At 38.6% G+C, this 18,635-nt stretch overlaps 1 long non-coding RNA gene across 2 annotated transcripts in view; it reads right to left on the bottom strand.

Moving 5' to 3' along the window:
* LOC145722862 (uncharacterized) overlaps positions 1-18,179 on the bottom strand; it is a 376,891-nt gene extending 358,712 nt beyond the window's left edge. For both annotated transcript variants that reach the window (XR_014147437.1, XR_014147436.1), the window contains exon 1: positions 17,403-18,179. This is a non-coding gene — a long non-coding RNA (uncharacterized LOC145722862). The remainder of the gene's footprint in view (positions 1-17,402) is intronic.
* Between the last annotated feature and the right edge of the window lie 456 nt (positions 18,180-18,635).

Raw genomic sequence — 18,635 nt, 5'->3', positions numbered from 1 at the left:
TTTTTTTTTTAAAGATTTTATTTATTTATTTGACAGAGAGAGAGATAGTGAGAGCAGGAACACAAGCAGGGGGAGTGGGAGAGCGAGAAGCAGGCTTCCTGCCGAGCAGGGAGCCTGATGTGGGACTCGATCCCAGGACCCTGGGATCATGACCTGAGCCGAAGGCAGACGCTTAACGACTGAGCCACCCAGGCGCCCCTCATAAAGCACTCTTAAAGACAGAGAATAAACTCAGGATGGAGGGAGATGGGTGGGGGATGGGCTAAATGGACAATGGATATTAAGGAGGGCACTTGTGAAGTGCACCAGGTGTTGTATGTAAATGATGAATCACTGAATTCTACTCCTGAAACCAATATTGCACTCTATGTAAACTAACTAGAATTTAAATAGAAATCTGAAAAAAAAAAAAAGAAAAAGGATGTATAATGAGTTTTTCCCTTGTTACAAATTTTTCATTGTCACTCACTAATTTTTACAAAATAGAATTAATTGTATCTAAAGGTTGAATCTTGGTACATTTATACTAATATTAATTTTATTGTAAATATTAACTGTGATAGATAACTGGATAGACTTATAAATTAAATAAAATTAATGAGCTTTCTGTAATTTATCAGTATTTCCTTCTCATCAAGGAGATTTCTGTTTTATGAATTACATATTGGTAAAACAATTTCAATTTATTATATGATGATTTTATTGTTTCTATAATAAATCTAAATTAACTTAGAGAAAATATCACCTCATACATTAATCGATTAATTAAATCAATTATAAATTTCAAAGTAGAATTATGATTACAAGTTGTATGCAAAAAAACATATTTTGTAATTTTTTTGTATGCGAATGAAAAGGCCTTCCTCATAATTACTGTGATATGAGGGAGCATCTGCTGCAATGATCAAAATTTTCATATCGACTTAAAGTTTTAATGAACCAAATAAAACCATTATCTCAATGACTTGTAATTTATAGGACTTTTAAATCTCCACAATTAGGCAATGTCAAGGTACCCTTAGAAATAGCCTGGAACTTCTTTTTTCTTTTCAAGTTTTTATTTAAATTCCAGTTAGTTAACATACAGTATAAATTTAGTTTCAGGTGTATAATTTAGTGATTCAACATTTCCATACAACACCCTGTGCTCATCACAAGTGCCCTGCTTAATCCCCATCACCCATTTAACCAATCACCCCGCCCACCTCCCCTCTGGTAACCTTCAGTTTGTTCTCTATAGTTAAAAGTCGGCTTCATTGTTTTCCTATTTTTTCTTCCCCCTATGTTTATTTGTTTTGTTTCTTAAATTCTATATATGAGTGAAATCGTATGGTATTTGTCGTTCTCTGACTTTTTTATTTAACTTAATTTTATTATGTTAGTCACCATACATTACATCATTAGTTTTTGATGTAGTGTTCCATGATTCATTGTTTGCGTATAACACCCAGTGCTCCATGCAATACCTGCCCTCCTTAATACCCATCACCAGGCTAACCCGTGCCCCCCACTTCCCTCCCCTCTAAAACCCTGTTTGTTTCTCAGAGTCCATAGTCTCTCATGGTTCATCTCCCCCTCCGACTTCTCCCCCTTCATTTTCCCCTTCCTACTATCTTTTTTTTTTTTAACATATAGTGTATTATTTGTTTCAGAGGTACAGGTCTATGATTCATCTGTCTTATACAATTCACAGCGCTCACCATAGCACATACCCTCCCCAGTGTCCATCACCCAGCCACCCCATCCCTCCCACACCCCTCCATTCCAGCAACCCTCAGTTTGTTTCCTGAGATTATGAGTCTCTTATGGTTTGTCTCCCTCTCTGGTTTCATCTTGTTTCATTTTTTCCTCCCTTCCCTATGATCCTCTGTCTTGTTTCCCAAATTCCTCATATCAGTGAGATCATATGATACTTGTCTTTCGCTGATTGACTTATTCCGCTTAGCATAATACCCTCTAGTTCCATCCACATCGTTGCATCGCTGCAAATTAGTCTGGAACTTCTAATAACTAGTCACTTCTGAATTTACTTGCAATTCACTTATTCGGATAATTTTGCACTAAATTCCTTTTTTCAGAATTCATCACCCAATTAGAATTTTATTACTTCCTGACTATGAGGTATATTTAAATACCAATTCCATCTACAATAGTATGAGAAATAGTATCTACAATAGTATCAATCTACACTGACAATGACAAAAAAAATTGTTGTGAAAAGCTTTAAAAGATTTAAATAAATGAAGAGATATACCATGGTAGTAGATTAGAAGAGCCAATATAATTAAGATGTCAATTCTCCCTAAATTAATGTATATATTCAATGCAATCCTAATCATAATTCCTTAGAGTAGAGGACTTTAGAGAACTTTACAAGCCAATACTAAAATTTTCTTGGAAATAAAATGTTCCTCAATTGCCAAAACAATCTTAAAAAAGAAAAACAAAGCTGGAGGACTTAGACTAGGTAACCTCAGACTTGATCAAAAGCTACAGGAATCAAGACAGAGTGGCACTGGCATAAGGACAGATAAGTAGATCAGTGAAACAGAATAGAGAATTCAGAAGGAGACCACACTTACACAGTCCACTGGTTTTCAAAAAAGGCACAAAAGCACCATAATGGGGAAAGAAAAACTTCTCAATAAATGGCTCTGTGGTAACTAGATATCTATGTGAGATAGAGAAAAAAAAAGAGACCCATCTTCTCTGATACCACACACAAAAATTAATTCAAAATGAATTTTAGACCTACAAGAAAAGCTAAAACTTTAAAGTTTCTAAAAGAAAACACTGGAGAATATCTTTACAAATTATGAGAGGCAAAAAATGAAAAGGGAAGCCACAGATGGGGAAAACATATTTGCAATACGTATCTGACATTCTGTATCCAGAATATAAAGAACTCCTACAACAAAGGAATAAAAAAACAACCAAACAAAAGGAAAAAACAGAAAGGTGCAGAAGACTTGAACAGACACTTCAAGAGAAGAGATACACAAATGTCCAATAAGCACATGAAAAGGTATTCAACATCTTTATTGTCAGGAAAATGCAAAATAAAGCCACTAGAATGACTAAAATTGAAAAGACTGACAACACCTACTCTTGAGAATGTGAATCAGGCAGAACTCCTGCACATTGCTGGTGGGAGTGTAAAATGCTACAGCCACTTTGGAAAGCAATTTGGCATTTTCTTGTCAAGTTAAACATACACCTACCCTCTGACTCAGCATTCCACTCCTAAATTATTACCCCCTCCAAAAAAAAAAAAGAAAAGAAAAGAAAACCTATGTTCACAAGAAGATTTTTACAAGAATCCTCACAAGAGCCTTAACTGGAAATGACCTGAATATCACACATCAATAGGGAGAATGAACAAATAAAATGAAATACAATTCATCAATGAAAATAAATAAATTAATGTAATATGTACCAACACAAGTGAATTTAGAAAACATTATGCTGAGTGAAATAAGCCAGACACAAAGGAGTGTATACTGTGTGATTTAATTTATACGATGTCCAAAAACAGGCAAATTAATCTGAGCTGTTAGAAAATCAGAAAGAAAATCAGAAAGTTTGCCCTTTTGTGACAGGCTATGGATGGAAGAGTGGCTTCAGGGAACTTTCTGGATTCCTGAGACTGTCATATATCTTGCTTTGGGTGGTTGTTAAATGTGTATGTACAATTTTCAAAATCTTTCACAGTGCACACTGAAGATCTGTGCACCTTATTGTATACAAATTATACCTCAACATTCTGCCTTGCCAACAAAGGACTAAGAAAGTATGACCCTTTGTTAATGCTGATTGGTGGATATACGGTAAAGAATTATTCTCTGAATGTTCCTGTATTTACAAAAACCTCTAAAATATATTAAAGTAAACATTTTTACAAATATATCTAAGTCAAATAAATAGTTCCTGTTCACAGGGAGTTTGCAAAATAATGCAGAGTCAGACAAGTAAATAAATGTTTGCAATTAATTCATCAGGATCATGATACCAGCAAAGACTTTGTTTCTCAGATTCCTGAGGTACCAGTGTGTCTGGTTACAAGAGATTGGATCTGAAGCAGGAGACATTCCTAAAGCCCTAATGAACTTACTTTGGAATGTGACCCCAGTGTACTACAGCACGTAGGCCTTTGTCTTGGACCACCAAAATGTATAGGAAGCAAATAATAATAATATTTTTAAATTTGCTCCTTTTAAAATATGTGACATTTACATGTTTACTGTATACACCCCTTTCAGTAGCTCAGAAACAAGTGAGCTCGGCACCTAGCTGCAAAAATAACAAAAACAGGCAGCAACCAGATGGCACCTGCTGATAACAGCGCTGTCTGAAAGCCACATCACAAATCACACAGGTGACGAGTCTGCTCTCCCTTCTGCTTGTTCTGGGTCCCAAAACTGCTCTGCTCTGAACTCTAAGGTCACATAGTCAATGTTTTTCACTTGAAACTAAGTGTGTCAACAACTGGGTTTCAACTAATGAGGGAGAGGAACCTCTAAACACCAAAACTATGCCTGAGTATGTTTTCGTTGGATGTATAACCTCTGCCTTCATTCAATCACAGACAAAAGTGTTCAGTTGAGCCAAATGCCAACTTCAATTCTATCCCTCTGGATATTTCAAATACTGTTCCCTTGAAGTCACACCAGCAGAGAAGTCAGTACTTAAGCAACATTGCTTTGGTACCTTATGCAGTAACTGTTCATGAACTGCCCCTGACAGTATTTGACTAGTTTTAAGGATGGCCTTGAGGACACTGCCTATGACATCATAAGGTCCCATGCATGAAGACCTACCAGAGACCCCCTCTCTGAGACCCTGGCATTAGGGCGACTCTTGAAGAGTATTGTGCTGATACATGAATCCTTCCATAAACTGTGATCTCCTCTTTGCTTTGGCCTCTCAAAAACTCAGAATTAAATTTGCAATCCAGTTCTAGCAATTTTCCATAAACTTACTGTATGATTTATTCTTATCTCTTTATTTTATCATGATACATTACCGCATTCATTTCTGTTGGCTTCCCGAAATCCATTCTGGAGAAAATAAGATTATAAATAATTAAGTTTACAAATTCATCAATCATAAAGCAATTTTTATTTATTTATATCCATACCTACTTCCAAAAAGGATTTTAAATGTCTCCATCAGGTATATCTAAAAATAATTTGAAACTCAGATTGTATTTACCACAGTTTCATTTTGTTTCACAAAGATATCACATATGTACAGAACTTTTGGAGGAATACTTAATGAAATACATAAAAGAGTGAATACATTATTAATGCACTGGGATCATTTAAGCTGTAAATTGAGTTTTTTCCTTAGGGTAATTAAGGATAGGAATAAAGGGTATCTTTTCTGATACCTATATAGATGGACAGATATCATTGAGTACTAGACAAACTTTCTAATATCTTGACAGAGTGGGGACCCCCAGACCTCAGTCATGACTCTGGGGGATATGAGAAGAACCTCCAGATTGATAAAATTAAATCTGCACCATCTCAAAAAAATAGAAGGTTGGAATAGAAACTACAGTTTTAGAAAAGTAAAGTTCTATGACCGGCACACCTTAATTTGTATCCGTGGAGGATCAGAATGTGAAGCAGGATGTTTTTTCTATACACATGCACAAGCCTATCTACAAAAATTCATGTATATACAACACTTCTCTGAGCAAATATTGGTAGGAAATATAGAAGCCAGTTAATGTTTAAAACCTGTATCTTACCAAAAAAAAAAAAAAAAACGCTTTCTGTATATTTTCCTGGGGGATTAAAATTGTCATTATTTCTTGTTTGTTTTTATCAAAAATATAAAGTAGTTCTTTATATTAATACAGTCAGTTTAAATAAATGTTAGGAATATCAGCTAGAACATTTAAAGGAACTGATATGGTGTATTTCTCCAAGGAAAAAAGTCTTTTACTGTAACTTCCAAGCATTTTAAAGAGTTTTTTTTTTTTTTAAGATTTTATTTATTTGACAGAGAGAGACACAGCGAGAGAGGGAACACAAGCAGGGGGAGCGGGAGAGGGAGAAGCAGGCTTCCCGCGGAGCAGGGAGCCCGATGCAGGGCTGGATCCCAGCACTCTGGGATCATGACCTGAGCCGAAGGCAGACGCTTAATGACTGAGCCACCCAGGCGTCCCTAAAGAGTTTTTCTTATTTTTTTCTTTTTAAGAGAGACATCACGAGAGCAACCAGGGGGGAGGGGTAAAGGGAGAGGGAGAGAGAGAATCCTAAGGAGGCTCCACGCCCAGTGCAGAGCCCCATCAGGAGCTCGATCTCACGACACTGAGATCATGACCTGAGCCAAAATCGAGTCCAACGCTCAACCAACTGAGCTACCCAGGCGCCCCTTAAAGAGTTTTTCCTAATCAATTGTGACCACATATAATAAGTAGAGGACTTATTTTGTTTTGTTTTGTTTTTTGTTTCTAGGTGAGTAAGTTGCACCTGAAAATGGTTAAGTGACTATTGAAGTTGACACACTGGACCTATGACCAAAATATTCCACATACTGTTTGACCTTAAACATTAAAAGGTATTATTTGCCATGGTTTTACCATAATGAGCCATTTCTTCTTCACCCTTTTTTTCATCATCACTTCCTCTTCTATAAATATCATGCACTTTTGAATCCTATCTAGAGAATAAATTCCTTATTGTGCTAATTGTATCTAAACACTCCTTTTACTCCTGAAATAATGAGTCTGAAAAAGTGATCAAAAGAATTAGCAGAAACTGATGTTGTGTGTGTGGTTTGCAAGACCCAGAGGCACACAGATCACAACTAGTACAACCCAAATCCATCAGTGAATCCTTCACGTTGTCAAGCTAATGGCTTTGTCTGTGTGCTTCAGGCAGCTTGGTTTGGATCTCTGCCACAGGACTTTCCCATCTTAGTTTATATTATTATTTGCTAGTTACGTGGGCATCTCCCTTCTTGGAGTGTAAGCTCCTTAAGGGCAGTAACAGTGTTATGTCATCTTTGTATCCCCCTCAGTATCCAGCACAGCTTTGTGCAGGACTGACCTATAACAAGCATGCACTGAATTAAACTACTTTGCAATATGACCTAAAGGGAGATTCCATTTACCCAAGGTCTCACTTACAGTGATTCATGTAGGTGGACAATAAGCAGTCCAGCAAAACTTGGCACTATATAGAAACCAAGAAAAGCATCCAGCTACCTATTCATGGTTTCTCCTCTGCTGCGTGTCTCACATCTTAGATGACTGCAGTGCCAAGGCTCTGATGGAGTGCCCTTGCCATTAGCCTATGGCCATCTGTCATGCCAGGCTGTGAATGGCAGCAGGTTGAGGGATCCAGGCAAGGAGCCAGAATCAGGAAACCGGGATACAGACAAAACATGAGGGTCACATCAGTAACAGGGTTGGTCAAAAGTCATTAAACAAATAAAAGTCAAAAGGACACTGACAGCAGAGGACAGAGAATGATAAAAGACCCAACAATGAGCAAATGGGAAATCAGATGAAGTTGAAGTTTAGCCCAAAGTAGAGGGTTAGTAAACCCAAATGATGAGGTTGCACATACAGATGCAGAGATAAACTGACAGGACTGAAAGAAGGTACTTGTCATATAACTTGAAATAAGAGTCCCGTGATCAAACCTACCAGGGTATTTTGAACTATTCTTTAATAAATCTTGTAATATAGGAAACACAGCTATATCACATGGCATTAATGTCTGATGAAACAATAATTTATTAAATTTAAACAACTTAAATAGACCACAGTTTTTGCTAACCTAGTTTGGATTTTCTTCTGTTTTGTAACACATCAGGAACTTCAAAAGCTTTAAGAGAGACTTGACTTAAGGGGTACTTGAGAGGGTCCGTTCTATACTTTGCCTTCATCATGCTGACAAACAGAAATTCAAGCAAACAAGAATTCAACCATCCCCTAGCTCACCAAAACTCCACCTGGTCCTTACTGGTTTTCAAGGCCCTCCACAACCTGGCTTCAGTCTATTTTTCCAACTTTAACTCCTACTATTGGTAAAAAATAAGGCTATCCCTCCCAACTGCCCTTCTCCAATGGCAGAAGTAAGGAAGAGGCCAGGAGTCCCATGAGCTCTGGATAAGTCTGAGCCTTCCCCCAGCCTCCCCCTCACCACTGGCAGGAATAAAGGAGGAGACTTTGTCCCTGCATGATCTTGGCAAGACCTCCACCCTTCCTCCCCTGCCACACTCACAGCCTTGCCACCACCATCTGCCTCGAAACCTTTGAGGGCAATCTCGTCTTGCCCTGTATCGCTGGGTACATATGTGAGAGAGGCCAGTTCAGATCTCCAGGTCTAGACATATCCCTGAAATTATATCTTCCCCCATCATCCTGCCCCTCCCTTTCCCTGATTTTTCTCTACTACATTTGATGTGAGACATATTTTTCTTCTTGTACGGTTGTCTATATTCCTTTACTTGAATACAGCCTCTATGAGGACAGGAATTTGTGTCTGTTTGGTTTCCTGGGATAACTTTTCTGCCGAGAACAGAGCTGGGGACATAACAGGCACACAAAAAAGATTTATCTAATGAACGAGTGAAAATAACCTATTTGGAGAGTCTGCTGTACATCTTGGATATAAGCAAATATACTATTCCACCACTCTGTCCCAAGAGTTCCTGATGTTCCAGCTGGGGGCCCGCCCTCGCTCCTGTCTGCCTCTGTAAATCCTATCTGTCAAGACCCATCTGTAATCCCTCCTCTGCTGGCAAGCTTTCTCAGCCTGCTCCAGCCTGCAGGCATGCTGTCCTCCTCGGAACTGCCACGGTACTTACTGTCATTTAACTATTAATCATCGTCCTGTCTGTGCCAGCTCTGCAGTTAGGTAGAGCCACTGTTTATACCTTCTGCAGCTATTTAACTCAGCACTTCTAATTTGTTTTCTAAACTATATTGTAAAGTGATAAGGGCAGGAATCTTAATTTTATCCTTCCTTATTTGCCTTGCAAAGCCTTCCACAGAATAAGAGTTCAGCAGATTATTGTTGAATAAATGACTGAAATCATTTAAAACGGGGCTTGAAGGAGGAATGAGTACAATTTTCAGTTATCTATTCTAAAGGGTGGGATTGGAGCTTCTTTTTGTTGTTGTTAACCTTTTAGTAAAAATAGAGTAATAGATGTGAAAGTATTTCAGGAAGGGTGCATTAGTTAGGAACAGGAGAACCAGTGTGTAAGTAGCATGGGACAGACTTAATGACGTGGACCCTGTCTATCCAACACTGACTTACTCTTCCTGCTGACAGACTCTGACTTTGTTCAGGTGTCTATGCTCCTCTGCACAGTTATGTGCTTTAGGGGAAGTTATACAAGCCTCATCCCAAAGGATTGGGTTCTGAATGCTCTAAGCCAACTAAAGGGGTCCCACTCTCTTTGCTGTTAGTGGCTTTAATCATTTGATGCAATTCTGGGCATTTGATGCAACCCAAACCAATGAAATGTGAGACAGTCCACTGGGGGACTTCTGGGGAAGATTCCTTGACCTTCAGAAAAAATATGACCTCTGGACATTATTCTATCTGGGTATCACGTTTGATGCTGTCACAGCTATCTTGTGACCAAGAGTGAGGGCAGCTCAAAGGCAAAACCAATACACAGAAAAATAGAGGAAAGAGAGGGAGAGCCTAGGTCTTTGATGATGTTGCCGATCAGCTGACGTAACTACCCTAAGAGCCACTCTTCTTGTAGACTTTTATCAATGAGATAATAAACTTCCATATTTTAAGTTGATTTGAGGCAACTTTCTGTGATTTGCAGCTCTAAGCATTCTATATGATGCACTGATTTAAATATTTGCTCAAAAGGAACTAGAAACAAAGACCTGTAGGTGAATGTTGATAGCAGCCTTAATAATAATAACAAAAACCTGAAAACAACCCAAATGTCCATCAACTGGTACACAGTTAAGAAGATTACAGTATATCCATTCAGTGGAATACTACTCAGTGGTAAAAACGAAGAAACTCCTGATATATCCCACAATATGGATAAATCTCAAAAGCAGTATGCTGAGTAAAAGAAGCACCCACAGAAGATTATATATTGTATGACTCAATTTATCTGATATTCTAGAAAAGGAAAAACGATAGTGTGATAGTTAATTTTATACATCACCATGGCTAGGATAGTTAATTTTATACATCACCATACCCAGTTTTAGGTACCAACATCACTCTAGATGCTGCTGTGAAGGTATATACATATTTTTATTGTAGTAAAATACATGTAACATGAAGTTTACTATTTTAAACATTTTTAGGTGTACAGTTCAGTAGTTTTAAGTACATTCACATTGTTGTGCAACCAATCTCCAGAACTCTTTTCATCTTGAAAAACTGAAACTCTATATCCAGTAAATAATATATAACTCCCCTTTCCACTCTGTCCCCAGCCCCTGGCAACCACACTTTTACTTTCTGTCTTTATGAATTTGCTCCTCTAGGTACCTCATAGAAGTTAAATCATATAGCATTTGTCTTTTTGTGACTGGCTTTTTTCACTTAGCAGATCTTCAAGGTTTATCCATGTGGTAGCATCTGTCAGTATTTCCTTTTTAAGGTTGAATCATATTCCATCGTATGTAAATACCATATTTGTTTATCCATTCATCTACTGATAGACACTTGCATTGCTTCCACCTTTTTGGATATTGTGAATAGTGATGCTACTAAATGATGCTATCAAGTGTACAAGTATCTCTTCAAGATACTGCTTTCAGTTATTCTGGGTATATGCTTAGAAATGGAATTGCTGAATCTTGTGGTGTGAAGTATTTTTTAGATATGATTAACATTTAAATCAGTTGACTTTGATTAAAGCAGATAATCCTCCATATTGTGGGTGGGCCTCATCCAATCAGTTGAAGGCCTTAAAAGAAGACCTCTCCTGAGGTCCCCAGGAGAGTAAGGAATTCTGATTTCAGAATGCCTTCAGATCTGAGCTGCAACATCAACTCTAGGTCTCCAGTCTTTGGTTTGCCCCACAGACTTTAGACCTGTCAACCCCACAATCCCATGAGCCAATTCCTTAAAATAATTTCTCTAGATAGATAGAGACAGAGAGAGATAGGCAGATGTAGATACATCCCTTTGGTTCTGTTTCTCTGGAGAACCCTAACTAATGCTGTAGGGACAGGAAACAAATTAGTTGTCAGGGGCCAGAATTGGGGGAAAACAGATTGACTGCAAAAGAGCACAAGAGAACTTTTTGGTATGAGGAGAATAATCAATGTCTACACTGTTGAATACAGTAGCCACTAGACACATGAGGCTATTAGCATCTGAAGTGTGACTAGTCTGAATTGAGATGTGCTGTAGGTATAAAAGACACATCACATTTCAGAAACTTTGTATGAAAAAATAATGTAAATTATGTCAATAATTTTTATATTGATTACACACTGAAGTGTGATATACTTTTATGTAGTTAAACAAAATATATTATTAAAATAAATTTCACCTGTTTCTTCTTACTTTTTTAATGTGGCTACTAGAAATGTAAAGTTACATATATAGTTTATATTATGTTTCTATTGGACAATGTTGTTCTGTATCTTGATTGTGATATTGAGTACATGAATGCTTACACTGACAAAATTCTTTGAACTGTACACTATAAAGGGTGAATTTTATTGAATGTAAATTATACCTTAATAAACTTAATTTTAAAATATGGGCTAAGAAAAATAGAAACAACTTTATCATACAAAAATATTACAATATTCATATCATGCTCATTCCCACTGTTCTATCTTTGCTTGTGTTGTTTTCCAGTATCTAGAAATTAAATCTTATTCATTTTTTAAGAACTGGCTAAGTCAGTCTCATGCATCAACCCCATTCTATCTCTTGCCTGCCACTATGATCTGCCTTCTCTGAATCCTTGCTGCACAGAGAGTTGCAGTGTAACTCCTTCTTCATGACATGGAATTTGAGCTTGCCAAGAGAGAAGGCCTTAGAGGCAGGGATTGTGTTCAAAGGTTGACCGAGTTCAACACCTTAGATCCAGCTGGGCTAGTTTTAAAGAATGAAGGGGGGGAATCGGAGGGGTAGACGAACCATGAGAGACGATGGACTCTGAAAAAAAAACTGAGGGTTCTAGAGGGGAGGGGGTGGGAGGATGGGTTAGTCTGGTGATGGGTATTGAGGAGGGCACGTTCTGCATGGAGAACTGGGTGTTATGCACAAACAATGAATCATGGAACACTACATCTAAAACCAATGATGTAATGTATGGGGATTAACATAACAATAAAAAAATTAAAAAAAAAAAAGACCAAGGCTAACAGCCAATTGCTATAGCTCAGCATCAGAATGTTTTCCAGGTGTTTTTGTGTATGCCAAGTGTGGCCTTCTAGCTAGAACAAGTTACCTAAAGCCAGGAACCGTGTCTTATCCTTCTTGAGCAACCTCTGGGACACCCAAGGTCCTTGAGCTTGAGGTCTAAGATTACTGGGTCTAATAGCAACAGCATCCTTGCCTTAAATGAAACCTGACTCTCCCAGGACTCCATATCCCCTGCGACCTCCTGAAGGCGTACCTGTTTATTCTCTCACACCTCATGTACCTCAGGATCTGAAGACGTGGTTGGTGTCTGTCTTATTCCTCATTGCTACTTCCAAACCACACTCCCTCACTTTCCTGGAAAAAAGAGAAAAAGCCATGTTCTTTTGAAGAACATGAGTTTCTACTGTTCAATCCTCTTCCTTTTCTCCTGATCAGATCTAAGAACTGTACTGCACACCCCCTCACTTGTCAACATCTTTTGCACCTGGTTCACATCTTACTCTCCACTCCATGTCCTGCCATCGGTGATCCAAGTGGACAAACCAACCAGCCCAAAAACTGACTGGTGGTTCAAATTCAGCAGATAAACTTGGGCAACATGGAAAGAGTGAATTAGACTCCTCTTCTTCCTGGTCCTTAATTTCCATCCTCCCCCTTCATCAGCCTGTAATAATCTGGGGAACCCACTGGAGGATGAGAAAAACTCTTGCAAGAATAGAATGTAGGGAACATTAAAAGATATGAGGTTCCCAAGAAGCCTTCAGAGGGATGATTTGTTCCAAGAATGTTTATGATTCCTTTTATAATTTAAACATTGATTATCCAATTAATACATGTCAGTGTGAGAATATTAAATAATTATAGGCGAAGAGAACAAAAATCAAAGTGACCCATAATTTTACCAACCAAAGAAAATGTCTATTAACATTTTAAAGAATATTTCTGCCCAAACTTCCCTGTCTAAGCATGCAAATTTTTCCTTTTAATAAAATGCCAAGTTAGTAAATAAAAAAAAAAAAAAAAAAAATGCCAAGTTAGTAAATATACTACTTCATAACCTGCTTTTTACATCTGAAATAATATGAATATCTTTCTAAATTAATAAATATATTTTACACTTTCACTTTTAATTTTGTGCCATAATTTAATTCACAATTGTTGGTGATTTAGCTCACCTACAGTTTTTTGTTATTATAAAGTGAATAAAATGATCATCTTTGTAGCTAGATCTTTGTGCACATTTTTTAAAAGATTTATTTATTTATTTGAGAGAGAAAGATTGAGAGTGGGGGAGGGGAAGAGGGAAAGAATCTCAAGCAGACTCCCCACTGAGTTCAGAGCTCCACACGGGGCTCAATCTCATAACCCTAGGATTATGACCTGAGCCAAAATCAAGAGTCCACTCAACTGACTGAGCCACTCAGGCACTCCCTTTGTACACATTCTTAATTTCCTTAGGATAAATTCCTAAAAGTAGAATTTCTGGGTTAAAGTATTTTTAATTTACATATATGTTAATATCTAAGCATATTTTAGATTTTAGATAGAATATCTAAAATCTGTGAATAACCACCTCTTTTTACATGTTCTTAGACTATTATTTGACAGAATTCCCTTTCTAAGTGATATCAACAAGTAACCAAGCTTCTATCAGTATTAGTATAACTTTTGTTTATGTATTCATTCTTTTTTTTTTTTTAAAGATTTTACTTATTTATTTGACAGAGAGAGAGACACAGCGAGAGAGGGAACACAAGCAAGGGGAGTGGGAGAGGGAGAAGCAGACTTCCCGCGGAGCAGGGAGCCCGATGCGGGGCTTGATCCCAGGACCTGGAATCATGACCTGAGCCGAAGGCAGACACTTAACAACTGAGCCACCCAGGCGCCCCTTTGTATTCATTCTTAAAATTCTTAAAATTGCTAGCCTTTCTCACATTCATTTGACAAACATTTATTTGGGTACTACTAGGTGCTGGGCACTGTGCCAGATGCTAGGGATAGAAAGTGAATAAGACATGGAGTAATGATCCCAGTGTGACTCAGTATACTTTTCATGGGACAATAGAGGAAGGTGAGTCTCAACTGGCCTACGTTGGTCAATAAAAGCTTTGTACTGTCAGGTATGATGTCTAAATGATGTTTTCAGGAAAATCATCAAATGGCCCAGGTAGCCCAGGTGGTCCAGAAAAGGAAGAATATCCCAGGCAAAGAAAGAAATATTTGCAAAAGGATAGAAGCATCAATGAATAGGTCATTTTGTGTGACTGGACCATACATGACTAGAAACCTGGTAAACACTAAAAATATTTGTTGGTAGTGAGGAAATTCTGTGTGAAGACTGTATTACTGGATCACTAACATCACTAATTAATTATTGTTCTTTATTTATTTTTCATTAACCTTCTGCAGTCCTATTAATTCTGAATAAACTCATTTGGTTTGATTTTTCTGTTTGTGCCAAGGAGTTAATATTTGTCCTAGTCAAAAGAAACTCCCTTCCCACTATCTCTGTGTTTTGGGTAAACTCTATACAAGGGCACAAATGGTTAAAGTCCAGACCCCACGAGCCCCAAGGGAATGCAATTTTCAACCCCAGGAGACATCTTTTTGACCAACATACTTGATCTATTTTTCAGATATTATATACTCTTCCACAATAAGTAGGAGGGAAAAAATTATCTTTCAGTTCTGCATATACTCAGAACATATCCACATAGGATAATTTTTTCTTACTAAATACTGTCTACAGTACATTACTATACCAAAGAAGACAATGTTTCCCTATATTCGAAATATAGCCAAAAAAGTAAGTTTTCCTTTTTTTTGTACAGCTTTAGTGTATTCAAAGCACTTTTACATATTGCTCATTTGAGCCTCAAAACAACCTTGGAAAGTCTTGAACCTCAAAACGACCTTGAAATATATCCATATTTTTGCAGAGAAGGAAACCAAAGATGACAGCACATAACTTACCCAAATTCACACAATTGTTATGACTAAAACATGCTGCTCAATAGTCAGTTGGCCATCATTTGGTCTAGAAAATTTCTAAAACGTCTCAATAAAAGATTGGACTAATTGTGCTTCCTTGGGCTTCCCATTGCCCCCGTGCATGTCTATCAAGCACCCATTTTACCAGTGCTTCTCAAATTTTAATGTGCATGCAAATCACCTGAGAATCTTGTTGAAATGTAGATTATGATTCCATTGATCTGGGGTAGGGCCTGAGATTCTGCATTTCTAACAAGCTGCTGAGTGATGCTGATATTGCTGGTCTAAGGCATTCTAGTGGATCATCACAGCCCAGTGGGTTTTTTTCTTAATTCTCCTGGACTCCACTGTAAGCTTCATAAGGCCATGAACTATGTATTATTAATCACAGCATTCCCAGCATTTAGTTCAAGATTTAACAGGCTATAAAAGTCTCTGTAAATATGAATGAATTAATGAATAAGTGAATAAATGAATAAATGAAATCCATGTTTTTAGCCTAGAGATGTTTCTACTATCTCATGCTGTCTCAAAAACATGGGCCAGGACCACCTTTCCCTTTTAACTACCATATTGGATTAAAGTAAACTCCAGCTTCTTTAAGAAAACACAAAAAAAACCCTAAACACATTGAAGAATTGTTTTTCTTGCTCCCCTAAGTACACTTGAGTGTTCCCACTTGGGGTAGGAAAGGGAAGATAAGGAGTGCTCTCCTCTACTCATTCAGAATCCAAGCTGACAGGGACTATACCAACTGCAGCATGAAGCGTTCAAGGCCATCTTCAGAATCAAGATCTAACTGGCAGGTGAGGCCTGGAAATAACCCATCACATCTGCCTCTATTCTAAGAGAATCTGGGAAATACTACCTTTGTTTGGGTAGTCACTCTCTAGGAACAATATACTGGAGAAGAGAGCAAGAATCTTAGGTGGGCACAGCCCGTGCTACTCCTATACAAGCCCCCTTGACTACCCACTGGTCTTTAAAGGCATGCCAAACTTTCCCAGATTGTATGGCCTAGTCCATGATTTTCCCTTTCCTGGATTTCCTGTACCCGAAACAAGCTCCATCCGTTTATCTTTCAGTTGCACATCTCAAAAGATTTTTTATGCATTTTTTTCAGCTCTCCCAAACAAATATGTTCTCTCCCTTTTTTGAATCTTTCTAATGCTTTATACTTTTCAAATAATCTCTGGCACATTCTACCAAGCATTTCAGTCATGGATGTACTTAAAAGTTCCTGAAGAGTAGGGACTCTACCTGAATCATCTTGGTAGCCCTCTTGGCATCTAGCAGAAAACCTGACAAATGGCAGTAACTCAGCAACCCGTGGCATTTGTAAGTCGAACTAAAAACACACATAATAAATATAAAGAGTTCTTCTGGTAGTACCCTTGCTCTGTTTTTCAACATGGAAGACAGCTATAACTCCAAAAGTAAAAGAAAGTAGAACCATCAGTGCTCAAAAGCTACAAATATAGCTAGAGCCATGGCATAAGATGAAATACTTTTGGTTCATATACTTCCACTGAGCAACACTGCATTTTATACACTTCTTTAATGGTTCAGACGTATAGTTCTTAACATCACATGGAGACTCGTAACCTTCAGAATACAGCATGAATCAGCTGATTGCACAGCAAAGAGAATATAAAATGCCATCAAGAATGTCCTAAACTGGAACAGTAAACTTTTAAAGTACAAACAACTCATCTGTTAGCAGCCTGGTATTTGGCTGTCTGGAAAGTAAATACATTAGAAAGATATCTTTAAAAGAGATTCTATTACCTGCGTAGGTTAGCAAATTTCAAGTGTTGAGCGTAGACCAGCTCCAGGTAAGAGGTGCTGTGACCCGGCCTTATTGCAGTAGAGAGTACATAAGCAAACCATCGGTTAAAACATGAAGATCTTTCTAATTACCAGTCCATGAATCTGTAATAATTTCCTTAGGCTAAGCCAGATTTGTCCTCACTTACCCAGCTTATGGGGCATGGATTCTTAGATACACAATCTACAGAAGAATATCATTAAAAACATAAATATGAAAACAAATTATGTCCTCCATTTTCTTACCTTTTTGGTTTTTCAAAACCTTGCTTAAGTGGTCTGGTTTGCTTAAGGGTGCTCCAGGGAACCCAGGGTCCGGGTTTAACCGCCCACTGAGAGAAACAGTCCCTGCGCTGACTTGAGGAAGGCTATTGCTTTTCATCTGAAGCCTGGAATCAGCAGCTATGTGCAGCTAAAGCTTTTCAGAGTGCAGATACGGGAATGTAACTTAAGACAGTCTCCCCATGAGAAGGGAATGAAGGACTCCCTCTTTATTCCTTACAGTTTCCTTTTGGTTCTCAAGCTGACCGCCATACACAGAGGGTAGGGAGAGACGGAAGAAAAAAGAGTAGCCGCTTCCCGGATTGGTGGGTGGCAGGTTTAATCAGCCAGGGAGCTCCCATGCCAGGCCTGTGCCGCGCGGCCGCAACTCCAGCAGATCACCTCCCCTGCCCGCCAGAATCTTCCAAGTTTACATACTGCACAGAGGGTCTCAGCAACACGGCACTCTCTCTAGGCCGCGCCCATGAAAGGGGCTCCCACCACGGGAATGGCGGACAGAACAGGCAAGGGGAGGGGAGGGCGTGAGGAGCCCGGATTGCACGGATCCAGGTCTCGAGTCAACCAGCGGTCACGTTCTCGCGATGACCTCCTCCAACACTCCACCCCCTCGTAACAGGCTGTTATAGTCAGAGAGAATGTTCCCTCCGGACCCCGGGGCGGTATATTTGACCAAGCGAGTCAAGGCCTCTAGGTAAATATGTAAGATTCTGGTGGGCAGGTGCAGAGGTCTACTCCAATTGCCTGCGCTCAGGACATGCCCCGGATGGAAGCTCCCTGGCTTGTTAAACCCGCCACCTACCAATCTGGGGTGGCTGCCTCCTTCTTCCATCTCTCCCTGCCCCCTGTGTCTGGGGGCCAGTTTCAGATTACACCAGCGAAGCTCCTGGGGTTGCGAAAACATTTCCACCACCACCCCACACCCACGTGAAACACGGAGTGCAGACGAGTAAAGAGAAGAAAAGGGTAAGCTTGAACAAAGTTCCTTTTGGGGAAAGAGTAAAAAATAGGATCAAAGTGAGAGAGAGCTTTACAGCTTAAACACTAAAAAAAATTAAAATGCAATCCTTCCACCACCCCCAATATGCGTAGAGTATCAGCAAAGTTCTGATACCTCATCTTGATTACTTTGATCTGTATTTCTTAACAGGGAAATATAAAATATGAAACTTTTTCCAAAGAGTTTTGGATACCACAGTT

This window comes from Leptonychotes weddellii, chromosome 8, assembly GCF_054177405.1.
Source record: "Leptonychotes weddellii isolate Sample4059 chromosome 8, ASM5417740v2, whole genome shotgun sequence".
In the NCBI taxonomy this organism is placed as follows: Eukaryota; Metazoa; Chordata; class Mammalia; order Carnivora; family Phocidae; genus Leptonychotes; species Leptonychotes weddellii.
Note: the sequence above shows the minus strand (reverse complement) of the source record. Positions and strands in the feature narration are given on the sequence as shown.